We start from the raw sequence: 25,088 nt of genomic DNA, 5'->3' as shown, positions 1-25,088 counted from the left end.
AGAAGTGAAAGCAGAGATCATTAGTTACAAAAATGCAATTCGCATTATACGAGAAAAAGGAAAACCCTTAATGGTGTACGGAGAAAAGGGCAACACAAAGCTACATCTTATTAGTAATTTGAAGGCACAAAAACTAATAAGAAAAGGTTGCTATGCTGTTCTAGCACACGTCGAGAAAGTACAAACTGAAGAAAAGAGCATCAATGATGTTCCCGTCGCAAAAGAATTTCCCGATGTATTTCCGAAAGAATTACCGGGATTACCCCCACATCGATCCGTTGAATTTCAAATAGATCTTGTACCAGGAGCTGCACCAATAGCTCGTGCTCCTTACAGACACGCACCCAGCGAGATGAAAGAACTGCAAAGCCAATTACAAGAACTTTTAGAGCGTGGTTTCATTCGACCAAGCACATCACCGTGGGGAGCTCCTGTTTTGTTTGTCAAGAAGAAAGATGGTACATTCAGGTTGTGTATCGACTACCGAGAGTTGAACAAACTTACCATCAAGAACCGCTACCCACTACCGAGAATCGACGACTTATTTGATCAACTACAAGGCTCGTCTGTTTATTCAAAGATTGACTTACATTCCGGGTATCATCAAATGCGGGTGAAAGAAGATGATATTCCAAAGACTGCTTTCAGAACACGTTACGGTCATTACGAGTTTATGGTCATGCTGTTTGGTTTAACTAATGCACCAGCTGTGTTCATGGACCTTATGAACCGAGTGTGTGGACCATACCTTGACAAGTTTGTCATTGTTTTCATTGATGACATACTTATTTACTCAAAGAATGATCAAGAACACGGTGAACATTTGAGAAAGGTGTTAGAAGTATTGAGGAAGGAAGAATTGTACGCTAAATTTTCAAAGTGTGCATTTTGGTTGGAAGAAGTTCAATTCCTAGGTCACATAGTGAACAAAAAAGGTATTAAGGTGGATCCGGCAAAGATAGAAACTGTTGAAAAGTGGGAAACCCCGAAAACTCTGAAACACATACGCCAGTTTTTAGGACTAGCTGGTTACTACAGAAGGTTCATCCAAGACTTTTCCAGAATAGCAAAACCCTTGACTGCATTAACGCATAAAGGGAAGAAATTTGAATGGAAGAATGAACAAGAGAAAGCGTTTCAGTTATTGAAGAAAAAGCTAACTACGGCACCTATATTGTCATTGCCTGAAGGGAATGATGATTTTGTGATTTATTGTGACGCATCAAAGCAAGGTCTCGGTTGTGTATTAATGCAACGAACGAAGGTGATTGCTTATGCGTCTAGACAATTGAAGATTCATGAGCAAAATTATACGACGCATGATTTGGAATTAGGCGCGGTTGTTTTTGCATTAAAGACTTGGAGGCACTACTTATATGGGGTCAAAAGTATTATATATACCGACCACAAAAGTCTTCAACACATATTTAATCAGAAATAACTGAATATGAGGCAGCGTAGGTGGATTGAATTGTTGAATGATTACGACTTTGAGATTCGTTACCACCCGGGGAAGGCAAATGTGGTAGCCGACGCCTTGAGCAGGAAGGACAGAGAACCCATTCGAGTAAAATCTATGAATATAATGATTCACAATAACCTTACTACTCAAATAAAGGAGGCGCAACAAGGAGTTTTAAAAGAGGGAAATTTAAAGGATGAAATACCCAAAGGATCGGAGAAGCATCTTAATATTCGGGAAGACGGAACCCGGTATAGGGCTGAAAGGATTTGGGTACCAAAATTTGGAGATATGAGAGAAATGGTACTTAGAGAAGCTCATAAAACCAGATACTCAATACATCCTGGAACGGGGAAGATGTACAAGGATCTCAAGAAACATTTTTGGTGGCCGGGTATGAAAGCCGATGTTTCTAAATACGTAGGAGAATGTTTGACGTGTTCTAAGGTCAAAGCTGAGCATCAGAAACCATCAGGTCTACTTCAATAACCCGAAATCCCGGAATGGAAATGGGAAAACATTACCATGGATTTCATCATTAAATTGCCAAGGACTGCAAGTGGTTTCGATACTATTTGGGTAATAGTTGATCGTCTCACCAAATCAGCACACTTCCTACCAATAAGAGAAGATGACAAGATGGAGAAGTTAACACGACTGTATTTGAAGGAAGTCGTCTCCAGACATGGAATACCAATCTCTATTATCTTTGATAGGGATGGCAGATTTATTTCAAGATTCTGGCAGACATTACAGCAAGCATTAGGAACTCGTCTAGACATGAGTACTGCCTATCATCCACAAACTAATGGGCAGACCGAAAGGACGATACAAACGCTTGAAGACATGCTACGAGCATGTGTTATTGATTTCAGAAACAGTTGGGATCGACATCTACCGTTAGCAGAATTTTCCTACAACAACAGCTACCATTCAAGCATTGAGATGGCGCCGTTTGAAGCCCTTTATGGTAGAAAGTGCAGGTCTCCGATTTGTTGGAGTGAAGTGGGGGATAGCAGATTACGGGTCCAGAGATAATACAAGAAACTACCGAGAAGATCATCCAAATTCAACAACGGTTGAAAACCGCCCAAAGTCGACAAAAGAGCTACGCTGACATTAAAAGAAAAGATATAGAATTTGAAATTAGAGAGATGGTCATGCTTAAAGTTGCACCTTGGAAAGGCGTTGTTCGATTTGGTAAACGAGGGAAATTAAATCCAAGGTATATTGGACCATTCAAGATTATTGATCGTGTCGGACCAGTAGCTTACCGACTTGAGTTACCTCAACAACTTGCGGCTGTACATAACACTTTCCACGTCTCGAATTTGAAGAAATGTTTTGCTAAAGAAGATCTCACTAATCCGTTAGATGAAATCCAAATCAACGAAAAACTTCAATTTATCGAAGAACCCGTCGAAATAATGGATCGTGAGGTTAAAAGACTTAAGAAAAACAAGATACCAATTGTTAAGGTTCGATGGAATACTCGTAGAGGACCCGAGTTTCCCTGGGAACGAGAAGATCAGATGAAGAAGAAATACCCGCATTTATTTCCAGAAGATACGTCAACACCTCCAACTGCTTAAAATTTCGGGACGAAATTTATTTAACGGGTAGGTACTGTAGTGACCCGAACTTTTCCATGTTTATATATATATTAAATGAAATTTTTATTTACATGATTAAGTGTTTCCAACATGTTAAGCAATCAAACTTGTTAAGACTTGATTAATTGAAATAGGTTTCATATAGACAATTGACCACCCAAGTTGACCGGTGATTCACGAACGTTAAAACTTGTAAAAACTATACGATGACATATATATGGTTATATATATAGTTAACATGATTTTATTATAAGTATGTATCTCATTAGGTATTTTAACAATGAGTTATATACATAAAAATGAGACTATTAATTTAAGAAACTCGAAAACGATATATATAACGATTATCGTTATAACAACGTCTTACTAGGTACATATGAATCATATTAAGATATTGATACACTTGGTTAATTATGTTAAATGATAAGTAAATATATTATTAAGTGTATTAACAATGAAATACATATGTAAAAATAAGACTACTAACTTAATGATTTCGAAACGAGACATATATGTAACGATTATCGTTGTAACGACATTTAACTGTATATACATCATACTAAGATATATTATATATCATAATATCATGATAATATAACAATTTAACATCTCATTTCTTATAATAAACAATGGGTTAACAACATTCAACAAGATCGTTAACCTAAAGGTTTCAAAACAACATTTACATGTAACGACTAACGATGACTTAACGAATCAGTTAAAATGTATATACATGTAGTGTTTTAATATGTATTCATACACTTTTGAAAGACTTCAAGACACTTATCAAAATACTTCTACTTAACAAAAATGCTTACAATTACATCCTCGTTCAGTTTCATCAACAATTCTACTCGTATGCACCCGTATTCGTACTCGTACAATACACAACTTTTAGATGTATGTATTATTGGTATATACACTCCAATGATCAGCTCTTAGCAGCCCATTTGAGTCACCTAACACATGTGGGAACCATCATTTGGCAACTAGCATGAAATATCTCATAAAATTACAAAAATATGAGTAATCATTCATGACTTATTTACATGAAAACAAAATTACATATCCTTTATATCTAATCCATACACCAACGACTAAAAACACCTACAAACACTTTCATTCTTCAATTTTCTTCGTCTAATTGATCTCTCTCAAGTTCTATCTTCAAGTTCTAAGTGTTCTTCATAAATTCCAAAAGTTCTAGTTTCATAAAATCAAGAATACTTCCAAGATTGCAAGTTTACTTACAAGTTTTCTAAATCCATTCCAAGTAATCATCCAAGATCAAGAAACCTTTGTTACTTACAGTAGGTTATCTTTCTAATACAAGGTAATAATCATATTCAAACTTTAATTCAATTTCTATAACTATAACAATCTTATTTCGAGTGGAAATCTTACTTGAAATTGTTTTCGTGTCATGATTCTGCTTCAAGAACTTTCAAGCCATCCAAGGATCCTTTGAAGCTAGATCTATTTTTCTTATTTCCAGTAGGTTTATCCAAGGAACTTGAGGTAGTAATGATGTTCATAACATCATTCTATTCATACATATAAAGCTATCTTATTCGAAGGTTTAAACTTGTAATCACTAGAACATAGTTTAGTTAATTCTAAACTTGTTCGCAAATAAAAGTTAATCCTTGTAACTTGACTTTTAAAATCAACTAAACACATGTTCTATATCTATATGATATGCTAACTTAATGATTTAAAACCTAGAAACACGAAAAACACCGTAAAACCGGATTTACGTCGTCGTAGTAACACCGCGGGCTGTTTTGGGTTAGTTAATTAAAAACTATGATAAACTTTGATTTAAAAGTTGTTATTCTGAGAAAATGATTTTTATTATGAACATGAAACTATATCCAAAAATTATGGTTAAACTCAAAGTGGAAGTATGTTTTCTAAAATGGTCATCTAGACGTCGTTCTTTCGACTGAAATGACTACCTTTACAAAAACGACTTGTAACTTATTTTTCCGACTATAAACCTATACTTTTATATTTATATTCATAAAATAGAGTTCAATATGAAACCATAGCAATTTTATTCACTCAAAACGGATTTAAAATGAAGAAGTTATGGGTAAAACAAGATTGGATAATTTTTCTCATTTTAGCTACGTAAAAATTGGTAACAAATCTATTCCAACCATAACTTAATCAACTTATATTGTATATTATGTAATCTTGAGATACCATAGACACGTATACAATGTTTCAACCTATCATGTCGACACCTCTATATATATTTCGGAACAACCATAGACACTCTATATGTGAATGTTGGAGTTAGGTATACAGGGTTGAGGTTGATTCCAAAATATATATAGTTTGAGTTGTGATCAATACTGAGATACGTATACACTGGGTCGTGGATTGATTCAAGATAATATTTATCGATTTATTTCTATACATCTAACTGTGGACAACTAGTTGTAGGTTACTAACGAGGACAGCTGACTTAATAAACTTAAAACATCAAAATATATTAAAAGTGTTGTAAATATATTTTGAACATACTTTGATATATATGTATATATTGTTATAGGTTCGTGAATCAACCAGTGGCCAAGTCTTACTTGCCGATGAAGTAAAAATCTGTGAAAGTGAGTTATAGTCCCACTTTTAAAATCTAATATTTTTGGGATGAGAATACATGCAGGTTTTATAAATGATTTACAAAATAGACACAAGTACGTGAAACTACATTCTATGGTTGAATTATCGAAATCGAATATGCCCCTTTTTATTAAGTCTGGTAATCTAAGAATTAGGGAACAGACACCCTAATTGACGTGAATCCTAAAGATGGAATCTATTGGGCCTAACAAACCCTATCCAAAGTACCGGATGCTTTAGTACTTCGAAATTTATATCATATCCGAAGGGTGTCCCGGAATGATGGGGATATTCTTATATATGCATCTTGTTAATGTCGGTTACCAGGTGTTCACCATATGAATGATTTTTATCTCTATGTATGGGATGTGTATTGAAATATGAAATCTTTTGGTCTATTGTTACGATTTGATATATATAGGTTAAACCTATAACTCATCAACATTTTTGTTGACGTTTAGAACATGTTTATTCTCAGGTGAATACTAAGAGCTTCCGCTGTTGCATACTAAAATAAGGACAAGATTTGGAGTCCATGTTTGTATGATATTGTGTAAAAACTGCATTCAAGAAACTGATTTTGATGTAACATATTTGTATTGTAAACCATTATGTAATGGTCGTGTGTAAACAGGATATTTTAGATTATCATTTAATCTACGTAAAGCTTTTTAAACCTTTATTTATGAAATAAAGGTTATGGTTTGTTTTAAAAATGAATGCAGTCTTTGAAAAACGTCTCATATAGAGGTCAAAACCTCGCAACGAAATCAATTAATATGGAACGTTTTTAATCAATAAGAACGGGACATTTCAGCGACCAACCCACATTTCAATCAAAACAATGAGTGGTGTCTTAAACACCGAGACCATTCCACTCGTTAGGTAGAATGTGGTGTCTTGAACACCGCGACAATTCCACATTCCACGCTACACAAATAAATACATTATATACGTACACGCATAATTATTCCACTCACTTGGAAATCCTTGCACACGCATCATACGTACGTGTACACAATACCGTCACAATCGAGCAAGAACCACCTATATCGCACATAGGCACAACACAATAATTCTCTAAAAGAGAATCCGAAACGCACATCCCTTAACCGAGGGATTTCTCCTTGCTCGTCAAACACGCCCATTATCTCTCAACGAGATTCACCACATTACCACCTCGGTGATAATTCAAATCCAAAATCATAAGTACAAATCAACCTAAATTGCACTCTACCACAAATCAACCAAATCTAGGTCCCATCACAAGTTCCGGGTATACTAAGAGCATCATCTGAAATCTCACACTAAAACCTCCTCGTGTGGGAGTGCAACTCCCCCACTTAGAACTACGTTCCATAACCGCATCTTGTACACTCGTACAATGCTACCAATGGTAGACTCTACTAAAAATTGGGTTCACACGACCCATCACCACATCTTGCTCCAACCTTGAGCACACGAAGGATTTTAACCAATCCTTAAACACTTCGAATGAAGAGTTCACCACAATTACACAAACTTTACACTCGCAATCATCCAATTGCTATAGCTTGTCAAATTTTCACCTAGTCACTCATGTACCTAAGGGTTTCTCTCCGGTACCCTAAGTACAATGTAACTGCCACACCATCGGAGTCGAATACTACGCTAGTAGGTATGAAAGAGGCACCTAACATAGCGTCACGTAGACTCCATTACCAACACACATCGAGATCAAACACTCAATCTTTAGGGTTTTATCCACCCGTCAAACCTCATGGTTCATCAACTTCAACACGAAAGCAGATACGCGCTTTACGACCGAACACCAAAGCCCATACCCATGGCCTGGTAGAAACATTTCTCGAACACTAAGGAATGCTTGGTTGTACCAAGTCTTACGCCCTTCATCCGTCAATCCATACGCCACCATAGGGTAATTCCATTAGGAATGTCACCCCTAACAATAATATGCACAACACGATGCAATTAACAAATCCGAACTCAATCGGCATATAATAAATAATCAAAGGACATTTTTATTAAAACGAAACGTACCTTAACGTCTCCTTGCCGCACCCGTCCCCGCTAACTCGGGACATTCCGACTTACGATGTCCTTCTTCTTGGAAATTGAAGCACACCATGCCATCCCCCTTTGGCACCGAACATTCCCACGACTTGTGACCCCTCAAGCCACAATTGTAACACCTAGACGCACTAGAGTCAGATATATCCGTCCGTGTACCACCCGTGCTCACACTCGGACCCTTAGTCCTCTAACTTGGAGCACTATATGAAACAACCCTTTTCTCACTTGAAGGTTCACCCATCTTCGATCGCGAATACGACTCGAAACCTCTAGCCACATCGAATAATTCCGCAAACGATTTCGCGTAACCCCGGCTAATTTTATTCTTCAAGTCATCATTCAAAGTCCGATAGAAATCTTCCATCAACAAACGATCATTCCCCAAATACTCCGGGCAAAAACGAGCCTTCGCCATAAAGGCCGTCTTGAGAGTATTCAAATCCATAGAATCCTGTTGCAAATTTCGCAACTCACTACGCAATTATGAAAAATCGGCTGAAGTCCGGAACTCCTCGAAGAATTCCTCCTTAAACTCGTCCCACGATAACGCCATAAACGGTTCACCACCGACAAGATCAATCTTACCATCCAACCATTCCTTCGCCCTACCCCGCAACAAGCTAGTAGCGAGTCTTGTCCTCTTCTCGGGAGGGCATTCAATAGTGTGAAAACACCCCTCGACATTCGAGATCCAAATTGTGCTTACCAAAGGATCCGGTTTCCCGTCATACATCAGAGGTTTAGTCCTCATGAAGCTCTTATGACAACGCTCCATTTTACTACTACTCCGAAAATCAGAATACTTTCTATCCATTTCTTCTTGAAACGCACCCATTTGCTCCACAACGGCCGCCGCAACTCTAGCGTTAAACTCCTCATCATTCGTCTCGATCTCGTTTCGCGTCGTCATTCTAAAGAATGCAAAACGATTAGTCCACGAACGTATAAAACCACACGCACAACACCACCCCATCTTGCTCAACACTCGTCGTACATCACTTGTTAGACATGATTTGCACCCGTAATAAGGTTTGCAAGTCCTTATTATGCACACACGCCGTATCAACTTGTTAGTACAACGACTATCTTACTCGATGATATTCGCAACGCAACATAAATACAAACATAACGCAATCGTATATTAATAATATCCACATTTTAATATAAACGTTAGTCCACCTACCATTTAAGGCACTACCCAAATTTCCATTCCGACCCGTACTCCTACAAGTTCCGCAACAAATAAGCACACACAAAAGTCTAAGTCTAGGCACCTATCTCAAGTCACTTAAATCCCTTAGACCATGCTCTGATACCACTTGTAACGACCCAACCCGTTATCCATCCGAAAACGTTCCATAAAAAAAATTTGTAACACAGTTCATCTGGACGGCGTCCAGTTGTGAAGACCAGGACGGCGTCCAAGTCTTTTGGACGGTGTCCAAATGTACTAAAAGTTCCTGATCAGTTTGTCAAAGTTACGCGGGCGAAAAACACGCTTCCCGACACTTTTAAACCAAAACACTTTCACAATATGTTATAATAATTAAAACTAAGAGTTTTCCACAATAAAAACGAGTTTTACGACACCGGGCTCACATCGGCCGTTTTTCGACTTTCGTACAAAATTACGAATTTTCGAGCATATAAGTTTAACACAAAAACGAAGACCGAGCATGGTGATTGGGGATACGCTACCCAATCCTAATCAAATCCAATATCACGTCTTCTAAGCAACTACGCAAGTCCACTAGTCCCCACGCTTACCTGAGCCACCGCATCCATGCAAATCTATAAAAATGTAAACAATGAGAGGGTAAGCTAATGCTTAGTGAGTGAGAATATACTACATACATATATATGCATAAAATGGACACGCCACATAAGTAATCAAATAACGCATACCGGAGCATCCAAGCATAAGGCAAGCTAAGCTAAGCATACCGTACGATCACTAAGCATCAAGATAATAATACCAACAATAAGATAAGTTCACCAACGACGATGTGAACAACGCCAATAAGCTACACCCGGTGGGTTGGCTACAACACAACCATTCAACAATATATAAACAACATACAAACGTCCAAGGTTAACCCCTTAACCCAATACCGGAACCGACTACCAATTACTAACATGAAGATTGGCTGAACTACACTAGCCTTAGTAAATCCGCATCCACACGAGACTACTATCTTCAATACCACAACAAACATCGAGGTTGTCCGAACTATACGAGCCTTAGTGAATCCGCAACCACACGTGATCACTACCTCAATAAGATGACCGAACTACACGAGTCATCGTGAATTCGAACTACACGAGACTCACTTTCTCAATAAGATGACCGAAACTACACGCGACATCGTGAATCCGCATCCACACGTGATCTACTTCTCCAATCACAACTCAATACCAACCCTTCACCATTGGGGTTGTATAATCCACATCACAAGCATATGTGATATCGTACACACAAAGTGTGCACGTCGCCAAAGGTGGTCAACCAAAATGCACAACCGTGCCAATTGGACCTATTACACAAGTCCATTAAATCCACCTATATGGAAGTGGGCTCTATAACTGAGAACCACTTCACCCAATCCGCACCCATCCTACACATACATATGCACATAGGATATTAACACTCACCTTGTCGCCTTGATGAATGCTACCGAATAATCTGCAACTCGCCGATGGAATGTACCTATTCCATTATCACAAATACAACAACACAATTAGGGTGGATTTACAAACCAACCCAATTGACACTTAGTGCAATTTCGACCCAGTTGCACTTCCAAGCACAAACCGCGCCCAAACTAACCAATAATCAGTAACACAAGTGAAAATGGTCCTAACACACCAATTAAACCCGAACACAAGTGTTAAACATGTGTCATACCCGATTTGACACCAAAACCCTAATTTTGACCCATTTCAAAATTAGTTAACCAAACACACCCAAAAGTGTTCCAAACCTTCCATAATCACTAAACCTAGTGATTAAACTCAAGATCAAAGCCTAATCAAGGCCAAATCGTCAACCAACCCAAAACCCACCAAGTGACAAGAATAACTAGTCACCATAAACCCATTTCATCATCTAAGAGGGTTTCACAACAAATCAAGCTCAAACCCTAACTTGAATATCAAATCTAACAAATGAAATTCGGAGTTTAAACTTACCAATACTACCACAACATAGCCGTGAACGAGATGAACAACTTTAAAACCCGAGCTTTGGTGAGAATCTGACTCCTTCTTCTCCAAATCAAGCTCTCTCTCTCTCTCACTAAAAGTGAGTTTCTCTCACTAGGATTTGAAGAGAGTGTTTGTGTAGGTGAAATGTGATCCACAATGATCAATGGATCAACTTTGAAAGCTCCAAACCGACACCCAAGTGAATTTATCAAAATACCCCTTTTTAAAACTAAATAAAACAGCTGGCCCGTCAGACACTTTGGATGGCATCCCAAAATTTGGACGGCGTCCCACTCTTCACTGCTGGACGGCGTCCCCCAAATTTGGATGGTGTGACGACCCGGAAAATTCCGACTAATTTTAAATCAAACTCTCGGTACGATTTAATATTTTTGACGTGATAAGAAAAGTCTGTTAGGTTGAGTCTCAAAAATTTTGAACTGCTTTCATAAATGCATTTGCCCTTTTACCATTCCCGACGATTCACGAACAATTACTATTTACAATAGATAGATATGTATATATATATATATATATATATATAAATAATAACTTGAAATATATTATAATTAACTATGTAAAATAAAACAATATATAATAATTATGATTTAAAAACACATATATATATATATATATATATATATATATATATATAAGGTATATTGAATATATATGTAGTGACCCGAACTTTTCCGAACCTTTCTATGATTATATGTTTAATGAAAACTATATTTACAAGATTAAATGTTTCCAACATGTTAAGCAATCAAACTTGTTAAGACTTGATTAATTGAAATATGTTTCATATAGACAATTAACCACCCAAGTTGACTGGTGATTCACGAACGTTAAAACTTGTAAAAACTATATGATGACATATATATGGATATATATATAGTTAACATGATAGTATGATAAGTAAACATATCATTAAGTATATTAACAATGAACTACATATGTAAAAACAAGACTACTAACTTAATGATTTTTAAACGAGACATATATGTAACGATTATCGTTGTAAAGACATTTAATGTATATATATCATATTAAGAGATGTTCATACATGATAATATCATGATAATATAATAATTTAAAATCTCATTTGATATTATAAACATTGGGTTAACAACATTTAACAAGATCGTTAACCTAAAGGTTTCAAAACAACACTTACATGTAACGACTAACGATGACTTAACGACTCAGTTAAAATGTATATACATGTAGTTTTTTAATATGTATTTATACACTTTTGAAAGACTTCAATACACTTATCAAAATACTTCTACTTAACAAAAATGCTTACAATTACATCCTCGTTCAGTTTCATCAACAATTCTACTCGTATGCACCCGTATTCGTACTCGTACAATACACAGCTTTTAGATGTATGTACTATTGGTATATACACTCCAATGATCAGCTCTTAGCAGCCCATGTGAGTCACGTAACATATGTGGGAACCATCATTTGGCAACTAGCATGAAATATCTCATAAAATTACAAAAATATGAGTAATCATTCATGACTTATTTACATGAAAACAAAATTACATATCCTATATATCTAACCCATACACCAACGACCAAAAACACCTACAAACACTTTCATTCTTCAATTTTCTTCATCTAATTGATCTCTCTCAAGTTCTATCTTCAAGTTCTAAGTGTTCTTCATATATTCTACAAGTTCTAGTTACATAAAATCAAGAATACTTTCAAGTTTGCTAGCTCACTTCCAATCTTGTAAGGTGATCATCCAACCTCAAGAAATCTTTGTTTCTTACAGTAGGTTATCATTCTAATACAAGGTAATAATCATATTCAAACTTTGGTTCAATTTCTATAACTATAACAATCTTATTTCAAGTGATGATCTTACTTGAACTTGTTTTCGTGTCATGATTCTGCTTCAAGAACTTCGAGCCATCCAAGGATCCGTTGAAGCTAGATCCATTTTTCTCTTTTCCAGTAGGTTTATCCAAGGAACTTAAGGTAGTAATGATGTTCATAACATCATTCGATTCATACATATAAAGCTATCTTATTCGAAGGTTTAAACTTGTAAATCCTTCTAACTTGACTTTTAAAATCAACTAAACACATGTTCTATATCTATATGATATTCTAACTTAATGATTTAAAACCTGGAAACACAAAAAAACACCGTAAAACCGGATTTACGCCGTCGTAGTAACACCGCGGGCTGTTTTGGGTTAGTTAATTAAAAACTATGATAAACTTTGATTTAAAAGTTGTTATTCTGAGAAAATGATTTTTATTATGAACATGAAACTATATCCAAAAATTATGGTTAAACTCAAAGTGGAAGTATGTTTTCTAAAATGGTCATCTAGACGTCGTTCTTTCGACTGAAATGACTACCTTTACAAGAACGACTTGTAACTTATATTTCCAACTATAAACCTATACTTTTTCTGTTTATATTCATAAAATAGAGTTCAATATGAAACCATAGCAATTTGATTCACTCAAAACGGATTTAAAATGAAGAAGTTATGGGTAAAACAAGATTGGATAATTTTTCTCATTTTAGCTACGTGAAAATTGGTAACAAATCTATTCCAACCATAACTTAATCAACTTGTATTGTATATTATGTAATCTTGAGATACCATAGACACGTATACAATGTTTCGACCTATCATGTCGACACATCTATATATATTTCGGAACAACCATAGACACTCTATATGTGAATGTTGGAGTTAGCTATACAGGGTTGAGGTTGATTCCAAAATATATATAGTTTGAGTTGTGATCAATACTGAAATACGTATACACTGGGTCGTGGATTGATTCAAGATAATATTTATCGATTTATTTCTGTACATCTAACTGTTGACAACTAGTTGTAGGTTACTAACGAGGACAGCTGACTTAATAAACTTAAAACATCAAAATATATTAAAAGTGTTGTAAATATATTTTGAACATACTTTGATATATATGTATATATTGTTATAGGTTCGTGAATCAACCAGTGACCAATTCTTACTTCCCGACGAAGTAAAAATCTGTGAAAGTAAGTTATAGTCCCACTTTTAAAATCTAATATTTTTGGGATGAGAATACATGCAGGGTTTATAGATGATTTACAAAATAGACACAAGTACGTGAAACTACATTCTATGGTTGAATTATCGAAATCGAATATGCCCCTTTTTATTAAGTCTGGTAATCTAAGAATTAGGGAACAGACACCCTAATTGACGCGAATCCTAAAGATAGATCTATTGGGCCTAACAAACCCCATCCAAAGTACCGGATGCTTTAGTACTTCGAAATTTATATCATATCCGAAGGGTGTCCCGGAATGATGGGGATATTCTTATATATGCATCTTGTTAATGTCGGTTACCAGGTGTTCACCATATGAATGATTTTTACCTCTATGTATGGGATGTGTATTGAAATATGAAATCTTGTGGTCTATTACTATGATTTGATATATATAGGTTAAACCTATAACTCACCAACATTTTTGTTGACGTTTTAAGCATGTTTATTCTCAGGTGATTATTAAGAGCTTCCGCTGTCGCATACTTAAATAAGGACGAGATTTGGAGTCCATGCTTGTATGATATTGTGTAAAAACTGCATTCAAGAAACTTATTTTGTTGTAACATATTTGTATTGTAAACCATTATGTAATGGTCGTGTGTAAACAGGATATTTTAGATTATCATTATTTGATAATCTACGTAAAGCTTTTTAAACCTTTATTGATGAAATAAAGGTTATGGTTTGTTTTAAAATGAATGCAGTCTTTGAAAAACGTCTCATATAGAGGTCAAAACCTCGCAACAAAATCAATTAATATGGAACGTTTTTAATCAATAAGAACGGGACATTTCAGTTGGTATCCGAGCGTTGGTCTTAGAGAACCAGAATTTTGCATTAGTGTGTCTTATCGAGTTTGTTAGGATGCATTAGTGAGTCTGGACTTCGACCGTGTTTAGTTGAAAAATGATTGCTTAACAAATTTTGTTGGAAACTATATATTTTTAACATGTGAATATTATGTGATATATTAATCTCTTAACGCGTTTGATATTATGTGATAGATGTCTACCTCTAGAACAAGTCCCATTGACTCACCTAATAATAATGAAGAGTCAAATGTAAATTGGAATGATTCGTGGACTGATTCACAAGTTCCCGAAGAGGAACCGGAAGAAGAGTAGGAACCGGAAGAAGAATCGGAACCGGATGAAGAAATAGAACCGGTGGGGGAAATAATAAAACGGTTAAGTAAAAGAAAATCCTCAACCAACCGACCAAGTTTAATTATGGTCAATGGTGTTTCCGCCAAGGAAGCAAAATATTGGGAGGATTACCAATTCTCCGATGAATCGGATTCCGACAAGAATTCTGATGATGTTATAGAAATTACCCCAACTGAATTTAAAAAGGCAAAAGAAAATAATAAGGGAAAGGGCATAAAAATAGAGAAATCTAATTCCAACCCCGATGAACTTTATATGTATCATCAACCCCCGAAGTCCTTAAGTTGTAACAATGACCCGGGAACCTCTAAACCACCAGGTTTTTCTAAACCAATGTGGAAAACGACGGCTCATATTAGGGGAACATCATATATCCCTAGAAACTTGCCAAAACGAACCAAAACCAAAGAAGAAAAACAAGCGAGTCGGAATAAGATAGTTGTATTCGTGTGGTGTAATATATGTAATATAGTGTGCTTATGCTTTATGATATATGTAAAAATTGCTTGTATTAATAAGTATTTTTTATGAATCTAACTCTTGTCTATTTTACAGTATAAAAACACAAAATGGATAGACAACCCAATATTTTAAGAGACCTACCTGGAGACATGATTAATGAAATCTTGTCTAGAGTCGGTCAGAATTCTTCGGCACAACTATTTAAGGCGAGATCAGTTTGTAAGACATTCGAAGAACGTTCAAAGAATGCCTTGGTTTATAAAAGGCTTTCGTTCGAAAGATGGGGGATATCACATTGGGAAATCCATAAGTTACGATGTGTTTACTTTGACGCATATATTGCGGGGAACCCAAATGCTATTTTACGCAATGGGTTAAGAAATTATTTTGACTCAATATATCCGAATATTGGACTTCGTGATTTAGAAAAAGCGGCTAACATGCAACATAAAGAAGCATGTTATGCTTACAGATTAGTAATGTTCGCTTCTCACCAAAGTGAGAACAAGAACATCGGGCTACAACTATTAAACAAAACGTTCCCACAAGTGACGGAGTCGGTAATTGGGGTAAGAAATGAGGTTTTTAGATTGTTACGGGACTGTTGGACATTACGTAACCCTCGTCCCTTTGACGACGTTACAACACGCTGTCTTATCAACGGCCATAACGGTTATGTTCCACAAGACCAAAGATGGGAAGTAATCCTAGTAAAACCAGAATGCATGACTTGTTTCTGGACGTATGAATTACGTGTCTTTATTGCCTTTGCTGAACGACTTGTGTACTAGCTAGAATTATCTTCACAACCATCTTGTATCAAATTTATTGTGTGCTATATTTCATGCTATATGTAAAATAAGCGGTATTGTAAGTTTGTAAAATATTGTGTAAAAGTTTGAACGCGAAATATTATTATAATCAGTTTTTCATATAGAATTGTAGTAGTTGAATTGTATATTAGCTACTAAGTATGAACTTAACGGGTAGGTACTACCCGAATTTAAACTTATAAAACACTAATATGAAGAAAAATCTTTTATAAATGAGTTCATATTATGCTACGAAATACTATTAACTACTCTTAATATTCTGTATGATTAACTTGTTCCATTTGACTATTTTGAAGGAAATGGCACCGACTACTCGACACACCGTGAATATGAATGAAGAGGAATTTCGTACTTTTCTAGCTTCAAACATAGCCGCAGTACAGGCTGCGCTACATACCAACAATAACCTTGGATCTAGCAGTACAGGAAACCGTGTAGGATGCACCTACAAAGAATTCACTGCCTGCAAACCTTTGGAATTTGATGGAACCGAAGGACCGATCGGATTGAAACGGTGGAACGAGAAGGTCGAATCGGTGTTTGCCATAAGTAAGTGTACTGAAGAGGACAAAGTGAAGTACGCTACGCATACCTTCACAGGTTCTGCGTTAACATGGTGGAATACCTATCTAGAGCAAGTGGGACAAGATGATGCGTACGCACTACCGTGGTCAGCATTCAAGCACTTGATGAACGAGAAGTACCGTCCCAGAACCGAGGTCAATAAGCTCAAGACAGAACTTAGAAGGTTACGAACCCAAGGATTTGATATTACCACGTACAAAAGACGATTCATAGAATTGTGCCTATTGTGTCCGGGAGCATTCGAAGATGAGGAAGAGAATATCGACGCGTTTGTGAAAGGCTTACCGGAAAGAATCCAAGAAGATATAAGTTCACACGAGCCCGCCTCCATACAACAGGCATGTAGAATGGCTCACAAACTAGTGAACCAGATTGAAGAAAGAATTAAAGAACAGACTGCTGAAGAGGCCAATGTGAAGCAAGTCAAAAGAAAGTGGGAGGAAAACGGTGATAAGAATCACCAATACAACAACAACAGCAATTACAACAATAATCGCAACAATTATCCCAACAATCGTAACATCAATCGCAACTACAACAAATGGCCTAACAACAACAACAACAACAACAACAACAACAACAATCAGAAGCAGCTATGCCAAAGGTGTGAAAAGTATCACTCGGGGTTCTGCACCAAATTTTGCAACAAGTGTAAAAGAAATGGTCATAGCACGGCAAAGTGTGAGGTCTACGGACCAGGGGTTAATAGAACGAAAGGAACAAATGGTGTCGGAACGAGTAATGGCGGAGCAAGTAGTGTCGGAGCAAGTTATGCCAATGTAGTTTGTTATAAATGTGGAAAACCGGGCCACATTATTAGAAATTGCCCGAACCAGGAGAACACGAATGGACAAGGCCGCGGAAGAGTTTTCAATATTAATGCGGCAGAGGCACAGGAAGACCCGGAGCTTGTTACGGGTACGTTTCTATTTGACAATAAATCTGCTTATGTTTTATTTGATTCGGGTGCAGATAGAAGCTATATGAGTAGAGATTTTTGTGCTAAATTAAGTTGTCCATTGACGCCTTTGGATAGTAAATTTTTACTCGAATTAGCAAATGGTAAATTAATTTCAGCAGATAATATATGTTGGAATCGAGAAATTAAACTGGTTAGCGAAACATTTAAGATTGATTTGATACCAATAGAGTTAGGGAGTTTTGATGTGATAATCGGTATGGACTGGTTGAAAGAAGTGAAAGCAGAGATCGTTTGTTACAAAAATGCAATTCGCATTATACGAGAAAAAGGAAAACCCTTAATGGTGTACGGAGAAAAGGGCAACACGAAGCTACATCTTATTAGTAATTTGAAGGCACAAAAACTAATAAGAAAAGGTTGCTATGCTGTTCTAGCACACGTCGAGAAAGTACAAACTGAAGAAAAGAGCATCAATGATGTTCCCATTGCAAAAGAATTTCCCGATGTATTTCCGAAAGAATTACCGGGATTACCCCCACATCGATCCGTTGAATTTCAAATAGATCTTGTACCAGGAGCTGCACCAATAGCTCGTGCTCCTTACAGACTCGCACCCAGCGAGATGAAAGAACTGCAAAGCCAATTACAAGAACTTTTAGAGCGTGGTTTGATTCGACCAAGCACATCACCGTGGGGAGCTCCTGTTTTGTTTGTCAAGAAGAAAGATGGTACATTCAGGTTGTGTATCGACTACCGAGAGTTGAACAAACTTACCATCAAGAACCGCTACCCACTACCGAGAATCGACGACTTATTTGATCAACTACAAGGCTCGTCTGTTTATTCAAAGATTGACTTACGTTCCGGGTATCATCAAATGCGGGTGTAAGAAGATGATATTCCAAAGACTGCTTTCAGAACACGTTACGGTCATTACGAGTTTATGGTCATGCCATTTGGTTTAACTAATACACCAGCTGTGTTCATAGACCTTATCAACTGAGTGTGTGGACCATACCTTGACAAGTTTGTCATTGTTTTCATTGATGACATACTTATTTACTCAAAGAATGACCAAGAACACGGTGAACATTTGAGAAAGGTGTTAGAAGTATTGAGGAAGGAAGAATTGTATGCTAAGTTTTCAAAGTGTGCATTTTGGTTGGAAGAAGTTCAATTCCTCAGTCACATAGTGAACAAAGAAGGTATTAAGGTGGATCCGGCAAAGATAGAAACTGTTGAAAAGTGGGAAACCCCGAAAACTCCGAAACACATAAGCTAGTTTTTAGGACTAGCTGGTTACTACAGAAGGTTCATCCAAGACTTTTCCAGAATAGCAAAACCCTTGACTGCATTAATGCATAAAGGGAAGAAATTTGAATGGAATGATGAACAAGAGAAAGCGTTTCAGTTATTGAAGAAAAAGCTAACTACGGCACCTATATTGTCATTGCCTGAAGGGAATGATGATTTTGTGATTTATTGTGACGCATCAAAGCAAGGTCTCAGTTGTGTATTAATGCAACGAACGAAGGTGATTGCTTATGCGTCTAGACAATTGAAGATTCACGAACAAAATTATACGACGCATGATTTGGAATTAGGCGCGGTTGTTTTTGCATTAAAGACTTGGAGGCACTACTTATATGGGGTCAAAAGTATTATATATACCGACCACAAAAGTCTTCAACACATATTTAATCAGAAACAACTGAATATGAGGCAGCGTAGGTGGATTGAATTATTGAATGATTACGACTTTGAGATTTGTTACCACCCGGGGAAGGCAAATGTGGTAGCCGATGCCTTGAGCAGGAAGGACAGAGAACCCATTCAAGTAAAATCTATGAATATAATGATTCATAATAACCTTACTACTCAAATAAAGGAGGCGCAACAAGGAGTTTTAAAAGAGGGAAATTTAAAGGATGAAATACCCAAAGGATCGGAGAAGCATCTTAATATTCGGGAAGACGGAACCCGGTATAGGGCTGAAAGGATTTGGGTACCAAAATTTGGAGATATGAGAGAAATGGTACTTAGAGAAGCTCATAAAACCAGATACTCAATACATCCTGGAATGGGGAAGATGTACAAGGATCTCAAGAAACATTTTTGGTGGCCGGGTATGAAAGCCGATGTTGCTAATTACGTAGGAGAATGTTTGACGTGTTCTAAGGTCAAAGCTGAGCATCAGAAACCATCAGGTCTACTTCAACAACCCGAAATCCCGGATTGGAAATGGGAAAACATTACCATGGATTTCATCACTAAATTGCCAAGGACTGCAAGTGGTTTTGATACTATTTGGGTAATAGTTGATCGTCTCACCAAATCAGCATACTTCCTGCCAATAAGAGAAGATGACAAGTTGGAGAAGTTAGCACGACTGTATTTGAAGGAAGTCGTCTCCAGACATGGAATACTAATCTCTATTATCTCTGATAGGGATGGCAGATTTATTTCAAGATTCTGGCAGACATTACAGCAAGCATTAGGAACTCGTCTAGACATGAGTACTGCCTATCATCCACAAACTGATGGGCAGAGCGAAAGGACGATACAAACGCTTGAAGACATGCTACGAGCATGTGTTATTGATTTCGGAAACAGTTGGGATCGACATCTACCGTTAGCAGAATTTTCCTACAACAACAGCTACCATTCAAAAATTGAGATGGCGCCATTTGAAGCACTTTATGGTAGAAAGTGCAGGTCTCTGATTTGTTGGAGTGAAGTGGGGGATAGACAGATTACGGGTCCGGAGATTATACAAGAAACTACCGAGAAGATGATCCAAATTCAACAACGGTTGAAAACCGCCCAAAGTCGACAAAAGAGCTACGCTGACATTAAAAGAAAAGATATAGAATTTGAAATTGGAGAGATGGTCATGCTTATAGTTGCACCTTGGAAAGGCGTTGTTTGATTTGGTAAACGAGGGAAATTAAATCCAAGGTATATTGGACCATTCAAGATTATTGATCGTGTCGGACCAGTAGCTTACCGACTTGAGTTACCTCAACAACTCGCGGCTGTACATAACACTTTCCAAGTCTCGAATTTGAAGAAATGTTTTGCTAAAGAAGATCTCACTATTCCGTTAGATGAAATCCAAATCAACGAAAAACTTCAATTCATCGAAGAACCCGTCGAAATAATGGATCGTGAGGTTAAAAGACTTAAGCAAAACAAGATACCAATTGTTAAGGTTCGATGGAATGCTCGTAGAGGACCCGAGTTCACCTGGGAGCGTGAAGATCAGATGAAGAAGAAATACCCGCATCTATTTCCAGAAGATTCGTCAACACCTTCCACAGCTTAAAATTTCGGGACGAAATTTATTTAACGGGTAGGTACTGTAGTAACCCGAACTTTTCCGAACCTGTCTATGATTATATGTTTAATGAAAACTATATTTACATGATTAAATGTTTCCAACATGTTAAGCAATCTGATAATGCTAAAAACGAACATATATTTCATAGCATTATTCCTCAAGAAAGACAAGCTTTTAGTTGCAATTGTTCTATTTACAAGTGATATTCGTTTAAATAATAAAAGGTGAAGACAAAAGACAGATTCGACGAATTGAAGACGCAAACGACCAAAAAGCTCAAAAGTACAAAAGACAATCAAAAAGGTTCCAATTATTGATAAGAAACGTCTTGAAATTACAAGAGTACAAGATTCAAAACGCAAAGTACAAGATATTAAATTGTACGCAAGGACGTTCAAAAATCCGGAACCGGGACCAGAGTCAACTCTTAACGCTCGACGCAACGGACTAAAAATTACAAGTTAACTATGTATATAAATATAATATAATATATAATTAATTATATTAATTATATATATATTATATTTATAAATAAAAACCGTCGGCAGAGAAAGACTCCAAGGGACTGAGCTGTAATTTCATTCACCGCGACTCGCGGAGTTTGAAGGCAAAAATGCCGCGAGTCGCGGAGCCCCAAAATGAAAAACTGCCTATAAAGCAAACCGAATTCTGATCATTTTCATCCATCTTTTTCTTCCTCATTCATACGTAAAATTTATATTTATATTTATAATTTATATTTTAATTTTAATTATAATTCTAATAATAAGGGTATGTTAACGAATATTGTAAGGGTGTAAGTCGAAATTCTGTCCGTGTAACGCTACGCTATTTTTAATCATTGTAAGTTATGTTCAACCTTTTTACATTAATGTCTCGTAGCTAAGTTATTATTATGCTTATTTAAAACGAAGTAATCATGATGTTGGGCTAATTACTAAAATTGAGTAATTGGGCTTTGTACCATAATTGGGGTTTGGACAAAAGAACGACACTTGTGGAAATTAGACTATGGGCTATTAATGGGCTTTATATTTATTTAACTAAATGAAAGTTTGTTAATGTTAATATAAAGATTTACAATTGGGCGTCCCTATAAATTACCATATACACTCAATCGGACACGATGGGCGGGGTATTTATATGTACGAATAATCGTTCATTTAACCGGACACGGGAATGGATTAATAGCCACTAGAATAATTAAAACAGGGGTGAAATTACATTCAAGGGTAATTGGTGTAATTGCTAACAAAGTAGTAAAACCTTGGTTTACACGCAGTTGATAACCTGGTGTATTCATTAAACAAAGTATTAAAACCTTGTTACAATTCGAATCCCCAATTAGTTGGAATATTTAACTTCGGGTATAATAATAATTTGACGAGGACACTCGCACTTTATATTTATGACTGATGGACTGTTATGGACAAAAACCAGACGGACATATTAAATAATCCAGGACAAAGGACAATTAACCCATAGGCATAAAACTAAAATCAACACGTCAAACATCATGATTACGGAAGTTTAAATAAGCATAATTCTTTTATTTCATATTTAATTTCCTTTATTTTATATTTAATTGCACTTCTAATTATCGCACTTTTATTTATTGTTATTCAATCGCACTTTTAATTATCGTACTTTTTAATTATCGCAATTTTATTTTATCGCACTTTTATTATTCGCAATTTCATTATCGTTATTTACTTTACGCTTTAAATTAAGTCTTTTATTTATTTAATATTTTACATTAGGTTTTAACTGCGACTAAATTTTTAAAATCGACAAACCGGTCATTAAACGGTAAAAACCCCCCTTTATAATAAAATTACTTAGATATATGTTTGTATTTTTATAAAAGTAAATTAATATAGCGTTAAGCTTTGTTTAAAGATTTCCCTGTGGAACGAACCGGACTTACTAAAAACTACACTACTTTACGATTAGGTACACTGCCTATAAGTGTTGTAGCAAGGTTTAAGTATATCCATTCTATAAATAAATAAATATCTTGTGTAAAATTGTATCGTATTTAATAGTATTTCCTAGTAAAATATAAACTATTTCGTATACCTTAGCTTTGACATCAAGTAATTTTTGGCGCCGCTGCCGGGGACATCTCTTAAAAGCCGGAAGCGCAACGCTAATATAAAAAAAAAAGATTTTTATTTTACTTTTATTAAAAGTCGCTTTTGTAAAAATACGTTTTAAATATTCGAAAATATAAAAAGAAAACCCAAAATTTATATATTTTTAAGAGTTTGTTAAAAGTTTTATAAGTTTTTTTATTTTTATTTTAGTTTATAAAAACATAAGTTTTATTTAAGTATTTTGTTTTTATTTAAAAACATATAAAAAAAATAAAAAATAAAAAAATATATATATATAAATCTAGTTTTAAGATTTTTATTTATAAAATTATAAAGTGATTCTATTTTTATTTAAGTTTTAAATATAAGTTTTATTTATACACATATTTTTTTTATATAAACAGAAAAAAATTAAAAACAGAAAATAAAAAAAATAAAAAAAAAACGCGTCGATTCAAACTGTGCCAGAGTTGAATTTTGGAACCCCGCGACTCGCGGGGTTTGATGTTTTAAATACCGCAACTTGCGGAGTGACTCTGACACGCGACAGAACCCTAATTCAGCATTAATTACGGGTTATTTAATAATTATTATTATTATTAACCCTAATTATTATTATTATTATAATTAATTTTATTTTAACTTTTACTTTTTATTTAATTTATGTATTTAGTATTAATTAGTTTTATTAAATTGTAAAATTAATAGTTTTATTAAATAAATAATATAAAAATAATATTTTTATAAAAATTGTACTTTTTACAACTTTTTGTATATTTTTATATTTTGTCCCTTTTTAATCGTTGTAGCGTAATATTTGTATTTTTCGCTCATATTTAATTTTAAACTTAGTTTTTGTCATAGTCATTTTTACTCTTAGATTTTTAGGCTTTGCCGTAGAATTTCTTAAGTGCTTTTTCTTTAGAGTAAGATTTAGGTACTCTAGAATTTTGCGACGCCTTTTTAAGTTTTAGTTTCTTTTTAAGTTATTTCCATTTGGGATTTAGTTTTTCCTGTAAGCTTTAATATTTTTAGACACTTTTTACTATGTATCAATTATCATTCCAATTAGTAATATCAATTTGCGATTATAATTTTAAGTTAGTTGTAGTAATAAGGTTAGGTTAGTCAAGTATTTTTAAGTTTTTATAAGTTTCTTTTATTTTTTTATTTTTTCGTCACCTTTTATTTTTCAACCATTTTTCATTTTCGACCTTTTTCGACGAACTCTTTTTCTTTCTTATTTCTCGCTATTCTAGTTTTAGGACATAGATTTTTATTCTACTTCTTATCTAAATTTCTTAAAATTACGAAAATTTATTTTGAGTGGTTAAATTAATAGACATCAAAATTTTCTGGTTCGTAGTAATAGTTGGATTTGTACGTAGACCGGGTTATTGGAGCCAAACAGTCCTCAATTATATTGAGACCAAACGAATCCTGCCCCTCTGCTGCATCTTTTGGCTATTCGAAACGTGGGCAAAATCAGAAAAGTCTATTAATTGGATAACTTATTATAATTTTTCTTTCCTTTTAAAAACTAATAGGATATTCAGTGAATGCACCGAGCAAGACGTTCATCACCTTTTGTACGTTCACCACCTGTAACTAGATC

This window comes from Rutidosis leptorrhynchoides, chromosome 4 (genome assembly GCF_046630445.1).
Source record: "Rutidosis leptorrhynchoides isolate AG116_Rl617_1_P2 chromosome 4, CSIRO_AGI_Rlap_v1, whole genome shotgun sequence".
Lineage (NCBI taxonomy): Eukaryota > Viridiplantae > Streptophyta > Magnoliopsida > Asterales > Asteraceae > Rutidosis > Rutidosis leptorrhynchoides.
The sequence above is the reverse complement of the archived record's forward strand: the minus strand, read 5'-3'. Positions refer to the sequence as shown.